Source organism: Octopus sinensis, linkage group LG15 (genome assembly GCF_006345805.1).
Source record: "Octopus sinensis linkage group LG15, ASM634580v1, whole genome shotgun sequence".
NCBI lineage: Eukaryota > Metazoa > Mollusca > Cephalopoda > Octopoda > Octopodidae > Octopus > Octopus sinensis.
The window spans coordinates 25,949,937-25,959,936 of record NC_043011.1 but is presented as its reverse complement, the minus strand read 5'-3'; the positions used below and the strand labels follow the sequence as shown (position 1 = coordinate 25,959,936).

General features: G+C 37.1%; 1 long non-coding RNA gene across 2 annotated transcripts in view; it reads left to right on the top strand.

Moving 5' to 3' along the window:
- Positions 1-5,381: 5,381 nt before the first annotated feature.
- LOC118766418 overlaps positions 5,382-10,000 on the top strand; it is a 42,007-nt gene continuing 37,388 nt past the window's right edge. For both annotated transcript variants that reach the window (XR_005002350.1, XR_005002349.1), the window contains exon 1: positions 5,382-5,463. This is a non-coding gene — a long non-coding RNA (uncharacterized LOC118766418). The remainder of the gene's footprint in view (positions 5,464-10,000) is intronic.

Sequence of the window (10,000 nt, the reverse complement as noted above, 5' to 3'; positions counted from 1 at the left end):
GATTTCATAACATGTTTAAGAAAATGATTTAAAAAAAAAAACACCTTACACTTCAAAAACTGTATTATGAAATCCTCATAGACTTTCAAATACACACACACACACACACGTATATATATATATATATATATATACACATATATAGGGGAGAATTCACAAAAAAACAGAAGCCGAAGCCGGGTGATGTAGACAACAAACAGATGTATTAGTATAACGCTCAGCAAGTGAAAAAGTCTTTAACATTTCGAGCCTATGCTCTTCCACAGAAAGGAACACAGAAAGAAAGGAGGAAAGAAAATAAAGAATGTGAGTGGCTAGCAATCTATATACGTAGTCAATAAAACATATATCAGAAAAGAAGCACACTCTAAAGAATAGAGCAGTAATTATTACAACAAAAATTAAAATTTTGGACATAGAGTCACCAAAGGTTTCGTATCCACAGAGCCAAAGACTTGTGGACAACTCGTCAGACTCTATACAAAGACAAAAAATTTTTAATTTTCTATGTCGCAGATGTGAGGAAACACTCAGAAATCAAGATTTATGTCTTAACATATAAAAACGCTAATGAGGCCAGGTTTTCTCCCCCGAACCAGAATATAAAGCAACCCTTGTAGACCCAAAAAAGCCTAACCAGCAAATGGGGAGATCCAATTTTCCAGTGGGTGGTGCTTGAAGTGGACACATTTAGAAAAAACTTCTTTACAGCTATTTAACACGCCAGATGTAGTATAGTCCTTAAGAATTTTGGCTCTCTCCATGATGCAGATTTTGTAATGGCCACTCCCATTAGTATGAGCTGGTTAGGCTTTTTCAGGTCTAGAAGGGTTGTTTTAGCCTCTAGTTCAGAGGAGACAACCCATCCTCATTAACGTAGAAAATTAAAATTTTTTGTCTTTGCATAGAGACTAACGAGCTATCCACAAGGCTTTGACTTTGTGGATATGAAACCCCTGGTAACTCTATGTCCAAAATTTAAACTTTTGTTGTCATATATACACAGACACGCTGGAAATAAATAGACACCTTTAATTTTCAAAATCTTTTATTTAATATGCAAAGCAAACAATTGAAATGTAATCGATAGGTAGGATTACATACTTTAGTATTTAGTTGACATTCCTTTTGCAGTGTTTAATTCAGAAGCACTTTTTGACATTGAACTGATGAGCTTTGTGATTGTCTCTTGTGGAATTTCTGCCCACTTTTCACACAGTCGAAACAATTCATCTTTAGATATTGGTTTCTGTCGAGTTTTTTGTATAGCTCTATCTAGTATACTCCAAAGATTTTCAATTGGGTTCATGTCAGGAGATTGGCTCGCCCAAAGAAGCTTTTTGGTCCCATTTTCAGTCAGCCATTGTTGATTCCTTTTCACAGTGTGGCATGGAGCCCCATCTTCCATGAATAAAAACTCATTTTTTTTATGTTATCGTGTGAATACATCGGAAGTAGCCCTTGCTTAAGTATTTCGATGTATTTTTCAGAATTTATGGTTCCAACGCATTCATTCAGCTCAGAATGACCATTGCTGGTGACAGCTCTCCATACCATTACAGAGATACTGCCATATTTCACAGTTGGTTGGAGTCGTTTCAAATCAAATTCTTGATTGGGAAGCTTCCAGACCCAAACATGTCCACTGTCTGAAAATAATGCAAATCTGGATTCATCTAAGAAAATCACTCTATCCCAAAATGAACAGGATTTTTCTGACATTTCTTTCTTTTCGTGATATTAATTGGTTGAAGGAGAGGTTTTCTTCTAGCTACTTGTCCATAATACCAAAGCTTATGCAGATATGTAACACACATTCTTGGACTAACTTCTAGCTGTTTTGCAATGTAAGAAGCCTTCGAACGGGGTTCGTTTTCCACAATTCTCTTCAAACAGCGAAGTTTCCTTTCCGAGGGCCCAGGTCAGTCGGGACGAGAATCTGTTAATTCTTTTCCTTGGCTTTTGAATTGCACTATAATTCAATTAACAGTTGCAAGAGGAACTTGAAGATTTTCGGCAATTTTTTGCTGGCTAAGACCAACCTCAGATTGCCCAACAATACAACCTCTTTGAAAATCTGACAGTTCTGCTGAATTTTTTGTGCATGGTATGGTTACTCTTTGCAAATGTTTAATATAATGGCACCTGGAATGAAAAAGAATAATTACATTGTAAATTCTACACCACTGAAAACATATTAAGACACTTAGATCAGAAATTTTGAAAATTAAAGGTGTTATTTACTTCCTGCATGTCTGTGTATGTGTGGTGTATATGTATGCCTGTATGTGTGATGAATGTTTACTTTACTTTATCTCAACAAAAAGCGATGTAATTAATCAAAGTATGCACCTAAATTATCCACATGATTTTGTCATTTTATCGGTAGCTTATTTATGCCGACAGTGAAGAATTCTGGAGACCAGGAGGTGATGAAATTACGAAAGGCTGTTTTTGCACTACCTTCAGATTTGAAGTTTTTTCCTTGCAAAAAGTTGTCTAATGCCTGGAATATATGATAGTCTGTTGGTGCAAGCTCTGGTGAATATGGTGGATGACAGAGTGTTTCCAGGTTCAATTCCTGTAACTTGAGTAGCATTCTTTGTGCAACATGTATTTGAGCATTCTCTTGCAAGAGAATTGGCCTGTCTCGACCAATCTTGGTTGTTAAATTGCAAGTTCACTCATCATATCATCCAATTGGTTGATGTAAACATCTGCTGTAGTTGACTTACCAGGTCTCATGAAGATGTAGTGGATGACACCAGCACTGGACCACCAAACAGACACGATTAGCTTTTTTAGATCAATATTCTTTTTTTGGATTGTGTTTTGACACTTCATCTCTATCTAACCACTGTGTAGAACACTTGCTATTGTTGATAAGAATCCATTTTTCATCATACGTAACAATATGATACAAAAATGGTTTGCCTTTATGCTGTGACAGCAAAGAACAGCAAATTTCAAGATGATGTATCATTTGATGATCGTTCATTTCATGTGGTACCCTCTTGTCCAGCCTCTTTACCTTGCTAATTTGTTTCAGATGGTCCAATACTGTTGGAATCGAAATATCAAATCTTGCTGCTAATTCACACATAGTTTGAGATGTATCTGCTTCTCCTAGTTTCCAGCTCATCATTATCCACCTTTGTCTCAGGTCTACCATGGGGCTGATTTGAAGAGTAAAGTCACCAGACTGGAACTTCTCAGATCATCGATGTACAGCGTGCTCATTTGCAACAACTTCACCAAACATCTCGTTGATGTTTCAAGCTATCTGGGATACATTGGTTCAATGACAGAACTCATATTCATAAACAACACAAATTTTCAATCTATCCATGGATTCACAAAAATTGATTTACAAGAGAAAACTCACAATATAATCAGACACCCTGAATTGCATTTCGAAAAGTAATGATGTAAACTCTTCAATGTTGTAAAACAAAGAATTGTCAGGATAAATCATTAGAGTTAACGACTGTCAAACTTGGTGCATAAGAAAATCAGACATTTCATTCTTAATGACCTGATATATATACACATACATATATAGGTATATATGTGTGTGCTTGTATGTAGAAAAATCAGGAGAAGGGTGATAAGTTTATACCACATTCTTACATGTATTTCATTAATGAATAGCTCATTTGTGCAAGGTTGTATGTTGTGCTCTTCATATAGCTTTGTACAAGTATATATCTCTCTCTTTCCCTCACACACACACATGCACACACACACAGACACACACACACACACACACACACATCTGGTGGCAAGTAGATGGCATTTGGTGTGAGTAAAAAGAGGAGGATGATATGAGAGTCCCAGAAATGCACAAGCTACATCAAGAGAACTGGTTAAGGACATGGATGGAGCCCTTGATCTGAATAAATCAGAAAATGCTTGAAAGCATCTCCAACTTTTTTGAGCTGCCAGACGGTACTCAGTTGTTTATGGAAGTGAGGAGGCCCAGATGTCACATATGTGTTGTCACCAACCACCTACTCTATGTGGTTGCTTGATCAACCAGAAATAGCTGCCACATTTCCCTAAACCCACACTCTGTTATCTTAAAACAAAGCAGGACACATTAGATAATGTGGTCCTAGATACTCTAAAATAGTCATGGCTAGAATGCTTTTGATCATGTCTTTTTGTTGGTTGACTTGAAGCTAAATTAGTAAAACACCTGTGCAGTTGTTTTGATTTGATAGAAATAGCAGCCAAATATCCTTCAAATTACTCTACTGACTTGAAAAAATTAAAGATATATTAGACACCCTACACCTGACCCCAATCTTTAAAAACAAAAATAAACTATGACAGGATGGCCATGATTAAAAGACCTTTGTTCGTAGATTTACTTCATCAGGGCTAATTTGGGAGCAAAGCAACAAGAACAAGAACAAATGTTTTATGGCCATTTTCTCTGCTAAAGTTTGGGGTTAGCCTTGCATCATGACAGCCTTCTATTGTTCTCCTCATGGCTCTCTTTTTACAGGCCGTATTTCATGCTCAGATGCTTTTCATGTTGTCAAACCTTTTAGTCATCTCAGATCACATACAGGTGTACAGTGCCTTCTTTTTAATACTTTAATTCCATGTAGAGCATAGGGCACCAGTAAGAGATCTCCATCTGTCTCAGTCTTTGGCAATAGATTACAGCTCTCCCCAGGTGCGACCTCCTGCCAAGTGTGTCAGTTTCTGTGAACCTTTACCATATTGTTTTTGGTCTGCCATTTTTCCATCTCTCTTTGGGAGGGTTTACCTTGTGATATTAGAAACAGGTTTCTATAAGGTGTGTCCCACCTAATTCTAGCTTCCTCCACACTTTATTCTAAAACCAGGGATACAGATAACAGCCAATGTATAATCAGAGGAGCTGAGCAACAAGAAGATCATTTTCATAATTAAACAGAAAATTTTATACATTTTTGAAATAATAATCCCATATTTGACCCTTTAGCAATTAGATTATTCTGTCAAATGTAATGTTTATTTATTCACATTGCTTTGAATCAATCATGAATTATCTCAGATTTGATATTGTAGTGATGTAATTGTTTTACTCTTAGAATGACATTATAGGGCAGGTAGGAAAGGCTGGATCTAGTCAGTCTGAACATAAAACTGGTTGAATAATTGGGCTGGATATGGCTAGTTTAAATACCAAAGAGTTAAGGATTTGAAAAAATCAGATCAAGATTGGAGCCTGGTGCAACCATCTGATTCGCCAGTCCTCAGTCAAATCGTCCAATCTATGTTAGCATGGAAAGCGGACGTTAAACGATGATGATGATGAAGAAAAAAACAAAAACCAAGCGTAAGATGTTAACTAATTAATTTTTTTATTATTATTTGTTATTTCAGATTTTCACAGCTGACTGAATTAAAACACCTGGATTTATCATATAATTTATTATCAAGTTTGCCTGATGAATTTTCAAATCTCAGGTATATTTACATTTTCTTGTTACTGTTGTGCTGGTGGTGTTTCTAATATTAATAATTGGTGAAATGCAGAAATAAGGTTGCAATCATCGTCGTCATCATCATCGTCATCGTCATCGTCATCATCATCGTTGTCATCATCATCATCATCATCATCATCGTGTTGTCATTGTTGTCATCGTCATCGCCAGCAACATCTCCTCCCCATCAGCACTGCAGCTGACTCCCACCCACCATTGGCTCTACTCCCATGATCATCATCATTGATAACTTCATATATTCTAATCAAGTTTATAGACTGAGGGAAGACAATTACCTCTGGTGATAAACCTCAATGACATTTTCTCCATTCCACTTGGAGATGGTGGGAGAGGGAAGTGTTCCCCTACCCCTCCTCACCAATAATGAAATGCCCCAAGTGAATGGGTTAATAATCACTATGCACCTGTAGGCTGTGGAATTTCAGCTGGAAGCTTGTACTTATCTTTGATAGTCAAAGTAATCTCAGATATGTAAGCTTCTTTGACAGACCCTTGGTGATGACTTTTCTGTTGTATCCTTATGGATAAACAAATACACCGCATCTTTAATTGAAACAGATGGCAGTAACCACATGGAACATAATAACAATCTTTTAAGAACCAACAATTCAACATGCTACCGCGAACTGTAAACTTCGAACTCCAATTTTGAACTATCAACATATGAACTATAGACCTAGCATGAACTCCCTCACTTAATCAGACCTCTACTGTTTATATGTAGTGGTCCAGTCCATTCTTGCCAGGGAGCGTCATACTCTCACACAACACCTTCTCTATACAAATTTATATACTATGTATATTTTGACTTTCACTATGTCTTTTTCCTCACTAATTCAGTTTCAATTTAACCCTTACTCTCATTTCTTGAAACCTGTCAGAGTAATGTTCTCTCATTTTTTGCCCTTCTGGCACATAAAATATTGGTCGAATTATTTACTAAAGCCCTTCACTATTTATCTACCTCCCTCTCATCCTCCTCATTTAACAACTCTCTCCTATGCTGGTATTGGTTGGAAGATTCAATAGGAACCAGTGAACTGGAGAAATGTATCAAGCTCCAATGTCTGTTCAGGTGTAACTCTCTATAGCTGGATGCCCTTCCTAATGCCACACCCCTCCTAATGGCATTAGGAAGGGCATTGTAAAATTGGGAAGTTCAAGAAGATGGTCCCTGTCATGAGATCTAGAGCCTTCTGAAGCAACAAAACAGCTACACCTCCTAATCCTGATCAACTTGGAAATATGTAGTACACCATAAATAGACCTGAAGGCTTGTAGAGTGGAAACTCTGGTCTTGCTCATGACCACCACATTTATATTGAGCTATTTGAATGGGTGGCCTTGCTACCAGGGTGACTCCAGGCAATGTAAATTTACACAACCTATTGTGACTGAGTGAATGTTTGATTTAGGGAAGGTGAGAGAGGATCACTTAGCATATTCTTATGGAGGAACAGATATTTCATCCCTGCTGCTAACTGTGGATGTTTCCAAAAGCAGTTCCTTATAAAGCCATTTGTGTATATTTCCCCTGAAATCTCCTACTCTTTTGGGATTGTGATGAGTGTCTCAAGTTTCACCTGAATCAGAATCACTAACCCCATCACAACTCAATTTTCTTTTTGACATCTTTCTGTTTCCAGCAGCATGTTATGTTCTTCTAGAATCATGCATTTCAGGTGGTTGGATTGAGGTTTTTACTCAGATCACTCTCCATCCCAGTTAGATGGGTGTCAGTGTAAAATCTTTAGTTCTGGGCTAAGGTAGCTGAGTGGAAAAATAATTTGGATGTATTCAAACTCATGGGGATGTCCCACAAAATTAAAGTCTTGCCAAATGTTTTTTAAAAAGAGTTAATCTTAGTCTGAAGGTATACACTCTAATTTGTATCTTTTGTAGATAAGTACCTATACAAAATTGTTTTCATTTCTGTTTGGTCTAAAAAGTGTTGCAGTATATTGAAAGTAACTTTTTCTCTGTTCTTGTTTGTTGATGTGTTTCTTCACCTCTTCTTAATGTTCATGCTTTTGGTTGAGTGAGACAAATTCAAAAACACTTGTAATCTTGGCAACAGAAACATTTTATACTGTGTTTTCACTGCTTCTGCTACTTTTGTTACCTTTAATGTTTTTCCTGCTACTGCCACTGCTGCCTTGGTTATCATTGCTGCTCCTGTTGCTGTTGTTATTGTTACTGTTTAATAGTTGTTGTTTATACAACTAGACATTTGCCATTATAGCAGTTGTGCAATGATTTTAATGATAAAAACACCTCCTCCACTTCCACGAGTGTATTGCTGTCTTTGCTACCATTGCTGTTGCTATTGCTGCTTTTGTTAATGTTGCTGTTATTGTGATTGTTGTTACAGCTACTGTCATCTTTCACTGTAGCAGAAGTGCGATTATGTGGACTTTAAACTTTGTGTGCTTCAAAATCATTTTCCTCCTTTTTCACATGTTGCACCAATCTTTGAGAGTAACCTCCTATTTCTCCCTTCTTTTCAGCTTGCTTGCTTGCTGTAGAAGCCAACTCCATGTTTGTGAAAAACATGTTTTTCAAAACAAAAATTTTCTAGCAAAATTGATCCCCAAAGGGACAAGAAACAAAGAAGTCGATTAGTTCTATGTGTTCTGGTTGACTTAAATAAGTGTTTTAAAACAAAATATAAATTTCAACAATTAACAACATTCAAAAATATATGCAGACTAGCTATTTTGACCTTTGCTTCTCTCGGGTTTTGGTGGTGTTGTTTTGTGCGTGTTATCTCCTTTTCTCTTTCTTCTTTTGTTCGTCTTCTTTGCCTTCCCCATATTCCTCACCATGGCAACCAAACAGTAGCCCCGAGTGACTTGCAACCCTCCTTACACCATTGCCCACCCCATTTTACCCCCCTGTGTAAATTTTGGTGCCAATCCAACCCCATCTACCGCCCCTTAAACCGTTCCCGTCCCAAAATGAGACAAATAACCAAGAAATCAAACAATTTTTTTGCATTTCAGCTTTATAGATTTTGACGAACAAATATATGAGTGTCTTAGAACGACATATAGCTGGGCACAAGGCCAGCAATTTTGAGGGGAAATGGTTTGCCAATTCTATTGACTCAAATGGTTCTTCATTTCATCAATGAAAGGCAAAGATGACCATGGCAGCATTTGAACTCAGAATATTAAGAACCAGAAAAAACCCTGCTTAGGATTTTGTCCAGCATGCTAATGGTAATGGTTCTGCCATCTTGCAACCTTTGTTTTCAAATTCTTGCACAAGACCAGCAATTTTAGGTGAAGGGTCTAGTTTATTACATTGATTCCCAATACATGACTGGTTCTTTATTTTAGCAGTTTCCAGTGGGATTTGAACTCAGAACACGAAGAGCAAGAAGAGATGTCGTTAAGTATTTTGTCTGACATGTTAATAATTCTGCCACCTTGCTACTTCATACTGGTATTCCATAAATTATGCTGACAAGCGTTCCAGTTGAGCCACTCACTAGAACAGCCTGCTTGTGAAATTAATGTGCAAGTAGCTGAGCACTCCACAAACATGCAAACCCGTAACATAGTAACTTCAACATGATACAGAATATGACAAGACCGAGTCTTTGAGATACTAGTACTACTCATTTTTTGCTAACTGAGCAGACTAGAGCAACGTGAAATAAAATGTCTTGCTATCATCATCATCATCAAAATCATCATCATCATTTAATGTCTGTCATCCATGCTGGCATGGGTTGGACGGTTTGACTAGGCTGGCAAGCTGGAAGGCTACATCAAGATCTGGTCTGATTTGGCATAGTTTTTTTCTATAGCTGCATGCCCTAATCCTTTCTACTGTAGGCACAAGACCTGAAATTTTGGGGCAGAGAGCTAGCCAACTACATTGACCCCAGTGATAGACTGGTAATTATTTCATTGACCCCCGAAAGGATGAAAAGCAAAGTTGACCTCAGTGGAATTTGAACTTAAAATGTAAAGACAGACGAAATGCCAGTAAGCATTTTGTTGGGCACTCTACTGATTCTGCCAGCTTTCCACCATAACAATAATAATCATAATAATAACAATAATAATAATTATAATTATAATAATGGTTTCAAATTGTGGCACAAGGCCAGCAATTTCAGGTAAGGTACAAGTTGATTATATTGATCCCAGTAATTATTTTATCGATTCTGAAAGGATGAAAGGTAAAGTTAACCTCGGCAGAATTTGAGCTTAGAACGTAAAGGCAGATGAAATGCCTCTAAGAATTATTTCCAGCATGCTAACAATTCTGCCAGGTCACTGCTATAGTAGTAGTAGTAGTAGTAGTGATAACAAGAGAGATAATGCTAATACTAATCATAACAATATTTGACTGGGTTTTTAAAAATTTTATTGACCTTGAGAGGACGAAAGGGAAATTTGATCTGAGTAGAACTTGAACTCATAATGTAAAGAGACTAAAGAAATATTGCTCTGTATTTTGTCTGACATGCTAATGACTCATCACCT